This window comes from Triticum urartu, chromosome 3A (genome assembly GCF_056163025.1).
Source record: "Triticum urartu cultivar PI428250 chromosome 3A, HENAU_Tu73, whole genome shotgun sequence".
NCBI classification, from domain to species: Eukaryota; Viridiplantae; Streptophyta; class Magnoliopsida; order Poales; family Poaceae; genus Triticum; species Triticum urartu.
Window position 1 is genome coordinate 224,558,286 of NC_141875.1, and position 9,506 is coordinate 224,567,791.

At 44.0% G+C, this 9,506-nt stretch overlaps 1 long non-coding RNA gene across 3 annotated transcripts; it reads left to right on the forward strand.

The window, feature by feature from the left end:
- The first annotated feature begins 5,166 nt into the window (after positions 1–5,166).
- Positions 5,167–9,183, forward strand: LOC125543722 (uncharacterized). 3 transcript variants are annotated; one of them, XR_015618620.1, is made up of 7 exons: positions 5,167–5,460; positions 5,623–5,762; positions 6,278–6,397; positions 6,778–7,031; positions 7,170–7,500; positions 7,587–7,682; positions 8,503–9,183. It is a non-coding gene; the product is annotated as an uncharacterized LOC125543722 (long non-coding RNA). The 3 variants fall into 3 exon arrangements; XR_015618619.1 differs by having other exon boundaries at positions 5,169–5,460; positions 6,775–7,031; positions 7,587–7,688; XR_015618618.1 differs by having other exon boundaries at positions 5,169–5,460; positions 6,775–7,031.
- The last annotated feature ends 323 nt before the right edge of the window (positions 9,184–9,506 follow it).

Sequence of the window (9,506 nt, forward strand, 5' to 3'; positions counted from 1 at the left end):
GACTTACTGAACCATACCCTACCTGCGGCAGGGACAAGTGGTAGTACATAGCAAGTATGGGGGTTACTAGAAACAAGACTCGGTCTACGGTCGACTCAGGAGGTTTATAAGTTTCCTGCATGACATGTAAACAAATATATTTCAATCAACAAAATCACCACTCAATATACCTTACCATGCCATACCGGACATAACCGTCCCGACGGGGACCGGCGACAAGCTCACTCCTACCCAAGGCAGAGGCTTTCCCGGATTTCTTTCCGGCATGCATGCAAGGCACATGAGGATGATTACCATCACAAGTGTATTCATTTCCAACAGCAAGGAAATCACTAATATGCATTCATGCAAATGATCATATCACATGAAATAACAAGTTCTCCGATATAAGGTGGTGTTATAAACGTGTCAACTAACACACCAAAAATATTATTCCGTGGTTCAGAATGCTTGCCTTTAATGGTGTGGAGAGGTGGGGGTGCTCTCCAAAATTTTTGAAAGCTTCCTTCTCTCCCAAAAATCCTATTTCCAAAAATATGCAAATAACACATATTTCAAAAACAGTACAAAAAAGTTGTTTGGAAAATTTTCAAATAAATCTTAAAATAAACTAGACAATATTTGAGAGATGTAGGAAAAAGAATTAATTCATTTGGAGTTATACTTAAAAAGTTATAGGCAGTCAAAGCTGTGGTTAAAATCTGTTTTTAATAAAATCAGGAAAAAGAAAACGTTTCAAAAAAGATTACGCTTTCGGACAGAGAAGACGTATTTGCGCCTTTTACGCTTCCACTTAACCCACGTGGACCGGCGCTGGGTCACTGACGGTGGGCCTGCCTGGCCCATTGGTCAGGTTTGACCAGTCGCCCGCGTCTTCTCCCTCCTCTGCCCGAGCGGGGCGGGGCTCCGGCGAGGCTCACCGGCGAATGACGGCACCGTTCGGGGAACGGAGGCCATCGGCGTGCTCAGGGGATCAAGGCGGTCGCTCTGGTGGTCGATATGGTCTCGGGGATGGACGGAGCTGCCGGCGACGAGCTTCGCGGCGGATGGAGACCGTCGGGCAAGGTGATTTTTCTCCCGCGGTGTGTCCCGATCAAAATTGAGTAGTGGGAATGGTTCACGGGAGGATGAGGAAGCTCTTGGTGAAGAGAACGGAGAGGGGGAGGTACTAGGGGTGCCGGATTGGCCGGGGCGGTGGCGTCGGCAGGAGTTGCCGGAGATGAGGAAGGAGGCCTCCCCGGGTCGAATGCGAGCTAGGGGAGTGCCATTGGGGTGGCCTGAGGTTGCCTGCGTGCTCGGGGAAGCTCGGGGGCCTCCTTTTATAGCTCGTCGAGGTCGGTTCCGCGGCGGCGGATGAGGATGCCGGCGAACCGCCTCTCTGTAGCTTGCAGGGCAACGTGGCGTGGCTGGGGATGATGGCAGGAGCTAGCGGACGAGTGGGCACTGCTCCAGGGGCGAGCTGGCGAGCGGGGGAGGCTCGGACGGCGCCGACATGAGCAAGGGCTGCCGGGTGGCCGCGGCGGCTAGCTCTTGGCCTGCCGGGGTGTGGCGAGGGGCGGCTTGGCGTGTTGCGGTGAGAAGGGGAGCGCGTGGCGTGGTGCTGCAGAGCGGGCCAAAACCGTGGGGGCCAGCGTGTCGGCTCGGCGCATGTGCGTGCCAAACGCACGCTCTGCTCGCGCTCTGGGCGTGCACGGGACGTGCTCGACGTAATGCCAGAGCATGCTACAGAGCTTGGGTGAGGCTGGCATTTAGCAGATCTAGGTTAGGAGTAACGGGGAGTCTAGTGGACATGCTTGTTTGATCAGAGGTGCAAGTTCACAGTGCAATGCCAAAATTCATGTCAAAACAGATCATGCCCGTAAGGTGTTTGACAAAATGCTAAGGGCACTTAGGCAGGTCTTGGAGTGGCCAAAAACTCCAGATGGTGGTCTCTTTAGATGTACAAGAGGGTGGTGAGGTTAGTTTGACAAAAGCAGAAACTTGTTAGTGCAAGTTTTGCAAAATTTCAATTCTGGACAGAAAGAAAAAGGCATTACTTCATGAACCAAAAATAATCCAATGGGTGCATGCTCCTGGATTTAGGGGTTTGGTAGGGCTGTCTACAAGTAGGAGAAAGCACAAGATCATTGGAGCAAAATTAAATAGGGTTGTAGTAGAAATCACAAGGCTGGACCAGAATGAAAATGAGGTTGATTCACTCAAATTTTTCAAAGAACAACACTAGGTTTTTGCATAATGTTGAATCATATGCTACTACCAATATCCCATAATTTTGGTGGAGGCTAGAAAGAATTATTTAAATGGGTTGTAGTGCAAATTGCACTCTGGACCAGAGAAGAAAAATTGAGTGTAGAGCTCAAAATATTACATAAATAAAAGGTATTTTTGTATAAAAGTGATTTAAAAACATCACATGACATCTCCAAATTTTGGTTGGAATTTTAAGTGAATTTATCAAATGGTTGTAGTTCAAATATGGCCATATAACCTTGAAAAACCATTTTTCAAGAAAATAAAGATCAAGCAATTTAATTAGTTAATTAGTTATACTGATAAAAGAAAAGTTTTTCTTGAGAGGTTAAACAAGTCCAATAACATATTTGAAAGGTTTTCACTCTGGGGAAAAACTCCCTAATAACAAGGGAGAAAAATGGTTCAAAAATCAAAAGGGAGCTCAGAAAATAAAAGTTTTAATTTCCTGGCAAAATTTTAATGTATAAAACAAGGCCAGAATTTTGGGATGTCACACAGTTGGTTCTGACTTAGTGTTGCGTGGGTTCAGACTGTTGTAACGCGGCTTGTTAAAAATGAAGAAAATGCACAGAATGTGTGGGTTCAGACTTAGTGTTGCGTGGCTTTGGTTTAGTTGGGTTCAGAAACAGCCGAACAATTGGGTTCAGGCTTAGTGTTTCGCGGCCGTGTTTGCTTCCACCGACTGTGTTGCTAACAGAAGCTGACTTAATCAAAATACTAAAGAATTTCCCCTTTTTTTACTAAAGAACTCCCTTAGTAACTAAAGCTATGACATGTGGGGCCGTGTCCTTTAAATTATATTTAAACTCCCAAGATCATAATAAATTCATATGAACTCGGAAAATTATATATAACTAAGACACATACCCGTACGTTGCAAAAGGAGAGTCTGTAAGAAAGGAACATGTAGAAATTAGAAAACCAACATAAAGAAAACTGGCATTGCCACCAATTAATTTTTTTGAAACCGAGGCAGGGGGAATAGAGTTTGAAATACACCTCGTAACTGAAAAAACAAAAGAGTGTTACTTTATGTTACCCAATTTCTTCGCCCCGGCGGTTACCCAGAGGATGACTTCACTCTTGATGTTGTTGAGCAAAACCGTTGGAGGCATACTCTTTTTGTCGAAAGACCCGGGCGTTCCGTTCGTTCCAAATGGTCCATCCCAATAGCATGGCGAGGCAGGCCATGGCTTTCCGGTTGGGTTGCTCTTGCTTGATCTATTTACCCACCATTCCTTTAAAGAGTCCTCAAGGTGCCAAGTAGATGTGTCAAGATCTTCTAAATGTACCTACTCATTGACCAAATTCCATAGGCGAAGGGTGAATCGACATTTGACGAAAAGGTGTAGGCCAGATTCTTGTTCTCTTTTGCATAGGGGGTAGAGTTGACAGTTTGGCCATCCACGCCGGGCCAACCTATTGGTTGTCTAGATTCGATCTTGTATGGCCAGCCAAGCAAACAATTTCACCTTGGGCGGTGCCCAAGCCTTTCAAACTGTGTGATCCATAGGAGAGTGGACCATTCCAAGAAATTGCACGGAGTAAGCCGCCGTCGTGGAGTATTGGCCATTAGTGGCATGCTTCCAAGTAATCTCATCCTCCGTGTGCTCCTCAAGTGAGAATTCCGAGATCAGAAGCCAAAGATCAACAAATTGACGAATGTGTGTCATAAAGAAGTTGGCGGTCATCTTGATTTTGTTGATCCAGGATCCCTTGTTGAGAGCTTCTCTCACCTTTCAGTTTTTTCTTGTGGAAGCCTCATGGATGAGAGGCTCAATATAAATAGGTCTCCTGCCATCCACCCAAGGCGCCTCCCAAAAAGGGGTCTTGGCCCTGTTCCCAATAGTGATAGAAGTGGAGGCATAGAAGAAATCCCGGTTCTTTTCATCGCAAGGGTTGCCCATGCCAACCCACATCTTGGACGGCTCTGTCCATTCAGACCATAACCAACGCAGTCGAAGGGCGCGCACGAATTTGATAGTGTTGAGCACACCGAGGCCTGCACGGTCGTATGGGCGGCATACGAGGTCCCAGTTTACTTTGCATTTTGCCCCTGTGGTCTTGTCAGAACCTGCCAAAAGAAAGGCACGCTGGAGCTTGTTGGTGTTGTGGAGAGTGCTCGGCGGAACAATGAGCGATGTGATGAAGTATACCAATAATGAGGAGAGCATGAAAAAAGATATTGAAGGTCATTAATCCTATGACTCGTTCTCTTCCCCAACCGCACGAGAGGCAAACGAGGAAGAGAAACCGTTGCCCCCTCCCTCCGCCGGCGAAGCCGCTGGCCCCTGCCTTCATCTGTCGCTCCGCCGGTGGCTACGGGTGGGGACCTCGGCGCCATGTTGTTTCACTGTCGACTGGTTTGCTCTAGCTGAAACAAATGCTCCATCACAGTGGTCATTTGGCTTGTAATTCATGAATCTTCATACATGATAGCTAATTTTTTAGAACACTTTTTGAGACAATTGTCGTATTACAATTTATCATTTTTCCTGGCAGCTAGGCCACATATAATTACATAATGCGAAGGTTTTTTTTGTTTTGATTTTTTTTGAATTTGTTATGTCGGTTTCAAAATGCAGTCAAAAAATGCCAGAATAACTGTTCATACTTAGGGATTGAATCTTGCAAAACTCTTGGTATATCTATGATGAAATAGATATTTGTGTACCTAAAAATATTTTTTTTAAAATAACAAGTAAACTATAAGGGAGTTGTAGTTCAAATTTCCATAAAATGACTTAATTATTTTTTGTACATAATATGTGCTAAGTTTTCTACCTCCACATCTCCTCCCGCCACACCTAAAATATTTCCCGCTGGCGAAAATTTTCCCGCTCCACATATGAGGGTATTTTTGTCACCAGAGAACACCGCCACACGCCCGCACTGCACGATAGGAGGGTATTTTCGTCGAACTAATTCAGCCGCACCGCACCATACCGCCGCTCCCGTCCCCCAAATCCCCTCGAACCCTAGCCGCCCCTGCCCTCCCCATGAACCCTAGCCGCCCCTGCCCTCCCCTCGAGCGCGAGCCGCGGCCGATCTAGCCACCGGCGGGGCGCCGCGAGCAGCGGCCGGTCCAGCCACCGGCGTGCGGCGCAAGCAGCGGCCGGTCCAGCCACCGGAGGGGCGACGCGAGCAGCGGCCGGTCCAACCACCGGCGGGGCGACGGGAGCAGCGGCGTGACCTTGACCTCTCCAGGTACGGGCCTCTGGCGCCTGTGCTTCCCCGCTCCGGCTCGCCCAACCCAGCAGCACACTCCACCACCACATCTCTCTCTCTCTCTCTCTCTCTCTCTCTCTCTCTCTCTCTGCACCATCACACTCCACCGTTTCTCACTGTATTTGTTATGTCATGGTGAAGGTTGCAGAGGTGGAAAGGAAGCAGAAGAGGGTGTCGTTCGACCAACCTCTCAGGACAAGCTGCTCACGGAGGTGCCCAAGTACAAGCGGACTATGTTCTCTATCCTCCCCTAGGCAACTTCATGTTCATCCCACATCCAAGTAGGTGGTCCATTTTAACTAAATCCGATTCAGTTTCTGGACAACTAAGTCTACTTTTACTGAAGAAAAGTGGCGTTGCAGGAGTCTAGATAGCTCTGCAATAGTAGACTCATGATATTACGTGACCACGCAGCTCTGGTTCTGCCAGTCCCCATTGAAAATTCCAAATCAACATCAGTTCTGCACTGGCTGTTAATTTAAATATTTAATCCTATTGCTACACTTAATTTCTGCAAATTTAACAAACTGAACATTTGAACTGCAAATGTATTTTGTTTTGCACTTGCTCTCAACTGAATACTTGTATATTATACAAAGACATGATACATAAGCAATCTTTATCAATAGCTAAAAATGTGTAGGCTACAGCTTGTGTGTGACAGTGTGACTGATGTCGATGACAAGCAGTGAAGTGCTTGTGTCTAGATACTATTATATGTGCAACTATTTATCTACCTTTCAAAGCATCTGCCCACTTTATATTTTTAACTTGTAACTGCTATGCTGCTCCCTAGGCCATTAACTCGTCCAGCAAGCAAGGCAAGTAAACCAGGCAACAACCAAGCTGACTAGCACAGTTCCAATTCCCGTGAGATCCACTATGACAAAGATGACAACAAGCAAGAAACTCGCAGGTATACAACTTGTTTGTTGAGTGTGCTGTTTGCTTTTCTATGGACGTGAATTGTGCTTTGCATAGTTTCGTGCCTAGCTAATGTTTGTAACCTAGTAACTGAAATTTACGTCTTCTAGGATTGCTAATAGTTCGCTCCTGTATAAAAAACAAAATAAAATAGTTCGCTCCTGATATGTACTCTATAAAAAACAAAATAAAATAGTTCGCTCCTGATATGTACTCTGTATAAAAAACAAAATAAAATAGTTCGCTCCTGATTTGTATTTGTATTCTAGGATTGCTAAGAAACTCGCAGCTCAGTTGTTTGTGTTGTCTTGCTTCTCCTATGCATTTCAACCATTCAGTCTTACAATTATATTTTTTGTTCATGTAAAGAAGCGCCAACTGCTGAATACGAGAAGATTAGGGCTAAAAATTTGATGAGGAACAACCGCATATTCCAATCACTTGGCATCGCTGCATTAGGTATGATGGTTAGGAACTCAAATCGAATGCAGCAAAGTAGTGTCATCACCGATGGGGACTCAGCTTCTGCCATAACACAACAAGGCTCAAGCTCTGAGTAGAGTCCTGACAATGAGGTCATTGAGGAGGATGAAGTTGAAGATATTGTAGTGGAGAAGGAAGATAAGGTGCTAATTCTACTTTTGTTTTTGAGGGATGGGGGCTATTTGTATGCTATATGTGCTTCAGTGCTTTGACTAATTCTGGAAATACATTTTTTGCATGAGATCTAATAGTTGTCTCTCTTTTATTATAATGCTTTGAAGGTTCCTAAGAAGGCAAGGAAGTCGATCAATAAAAAGACATGATGTCTGAAGATAGATATGTTGTCTTTATCTCTACCTTTCTTTACTAAACATCAGTTGTGCTACTTGGAGAGATGATGATAACATTGATTTGCATGCTATTATGGCTGCATACCCTTTTGAACTGCAACTTGGATTGCAATCTTTAGGAGCCTTTGTGGTTGCTCCATTTATTCTCATACATCTTTTTCCATGGTAGGAAACCTGTCAGTCGAACAAGGAGAACCGTTTCGAAGTTAAGTTCCATCAGAAAACTGGTTCTCGCCCCTACATTTCCCATGTGCATGCTTTGGTAAGGATCTCTCATGTTTTCATTTGCTACTACAGTGATTCTTTCAATTGTTTCTTATTGTTCCATTGTGTCGTTAACAATTTCAGAAAGAGGCTCGTAAGGGTGAAGAGTTGACTTTGTTTGATCTATTCAAGGAGTGCCACAATGGCAAGAAGACTGGTTTCTCTGAGCCAGTTAAGAAGGTGATAGTAAGTTTCTACTATTCTTTTCTGTGTTGATGAGGCTTGTTTACCTCATCCTTGTTACACTTGATTACATTATATGACTTCTGCTCGACAGATTTGATAGAGATGGGTTGTTCAAAGTAGTACAGTATATGATTCATGTTTTGTTATAGTTTGTTTGTCCCAATCCTCTGTTTCATTGCATTGCATATTCATTTTGGTACTGGAAATGCGACAATATTCAGGCAATTTTAGTTCTTGTTGCAGTCCAGCAGGTACTGCTTTGTCGTTTAACACTGGTAATTAAGAGAGAGTGTTGTATGCTCTTTGATTATTTTTCTAGTGATTGCCTGAAACATCTATCTTCCTTGCTTTCGAAGTGGAGAAACTCTGTCATTTCATATACGATCTGAATGAAATGTTTAGGACTTGTGGAAGTGGATTCTTTGATACTGTATACTATACTAAAGAAACAACATATGCGCTCCTGAAATGTACTACATTCTTCTCCGCTCCATGTTCCCATTTAAGCTAAACAGAGGTGCACTTAGTTGCCTAATTTAAATTTCAACAATGGTTTGTTGTGTATGCTTACCTGTTTAATAAACCTGGTGCCATGCTTCTTTCATGTAGCTGATAGTAACTTGCAAAAAAGTGATTCCCAAGAATTATTAATTCTGCTTGTCTGCTTCAAAGTTTTCAAATAACTTCTAGTTAATTAGTAGCATGGAGACTGGATTATTATTTAGTCAACATTCTTGAATAGTTTGCTTATAAAGTTTCCTAGTCATTCAGAACCAACTGCAATGACATGTGTACATCTTTCTTTAAATGTTAGGCTGACATGTAAAAAGCTATGGAACAAGGGGTACCAGAAGGTGGAGAACCAAAGAATGTTGCTGCTGTTATTGCTGACATTCTCACTAAAGAATGTCCCTCCAGCACATTCCTTCAAAATGTTGGCCTTGATTCGAGGTCCAAGAAGAAGTTCAACAGGTCAGCATCTACTTTGGATGCTCATGTACAAGAACTAGAGTACAAGCTTGAGAGGGAGAGGCAAGCCACTGAGTTGATGCGAGAGGAGCTTGTTGAGGTCAAGAAGAAATCAGAGGAGACCGAAGCTGCACGCGCCGCAGAGTATCAGTTGTTACTGCAAAGAGTTGAGGCCACCCATGCTAGGGCTGTAGAAAGTGATGCTAGATTTGCGCGTCTCATGGATCTATTCGAAGGTAAAATAGTTTAGTACGGCATGGTTGATGTTGGCTTTGGGACCTTTGATGTTGAGTTGTTTGGACCTGGGGTTGATGAGTTTTGGTTGACTGGACATGTGAATCACAATATGGACCAGGGATTGGCTATGGTTTGATGAGGTTCTGTTTTGGTTGGTGCATCTTATGAACATGGTGTACTGATACTAAGCTACTGGCTATGTTATTTTGGTTGGTGCATCTTATAAAACTGTGGCGTAATGATACTGTTGAGCCTAAGTTAATGAAATCTTGGAGAATTATATTTATCATTCTATTCTCCTGTATTGGTTGACTGCCAAATTGTGCAATGATTTTTTTCTTTTTGAGCTACTGTTGGCTATTGGCTGGACAGCGAAAATACTAAATTGTATGAGTGGGCTTGCTCGTCTCAAGGCCCAATATAGTTTTTTTGATAGAAAAAGATTCATATTTTTGCTGGTTAGAGAGAAGGGCTGGCATTGAATAAATGGACTGCACATTGTCTGAGCCCAAGAACTAACATTAAAAGGCCGTGGCCCAAAAGTAAATGTAAAAATGGGCTAAATTATTGGGCTCAGCCCATTAAAACAACTGATTTGGACTAATCCTACAT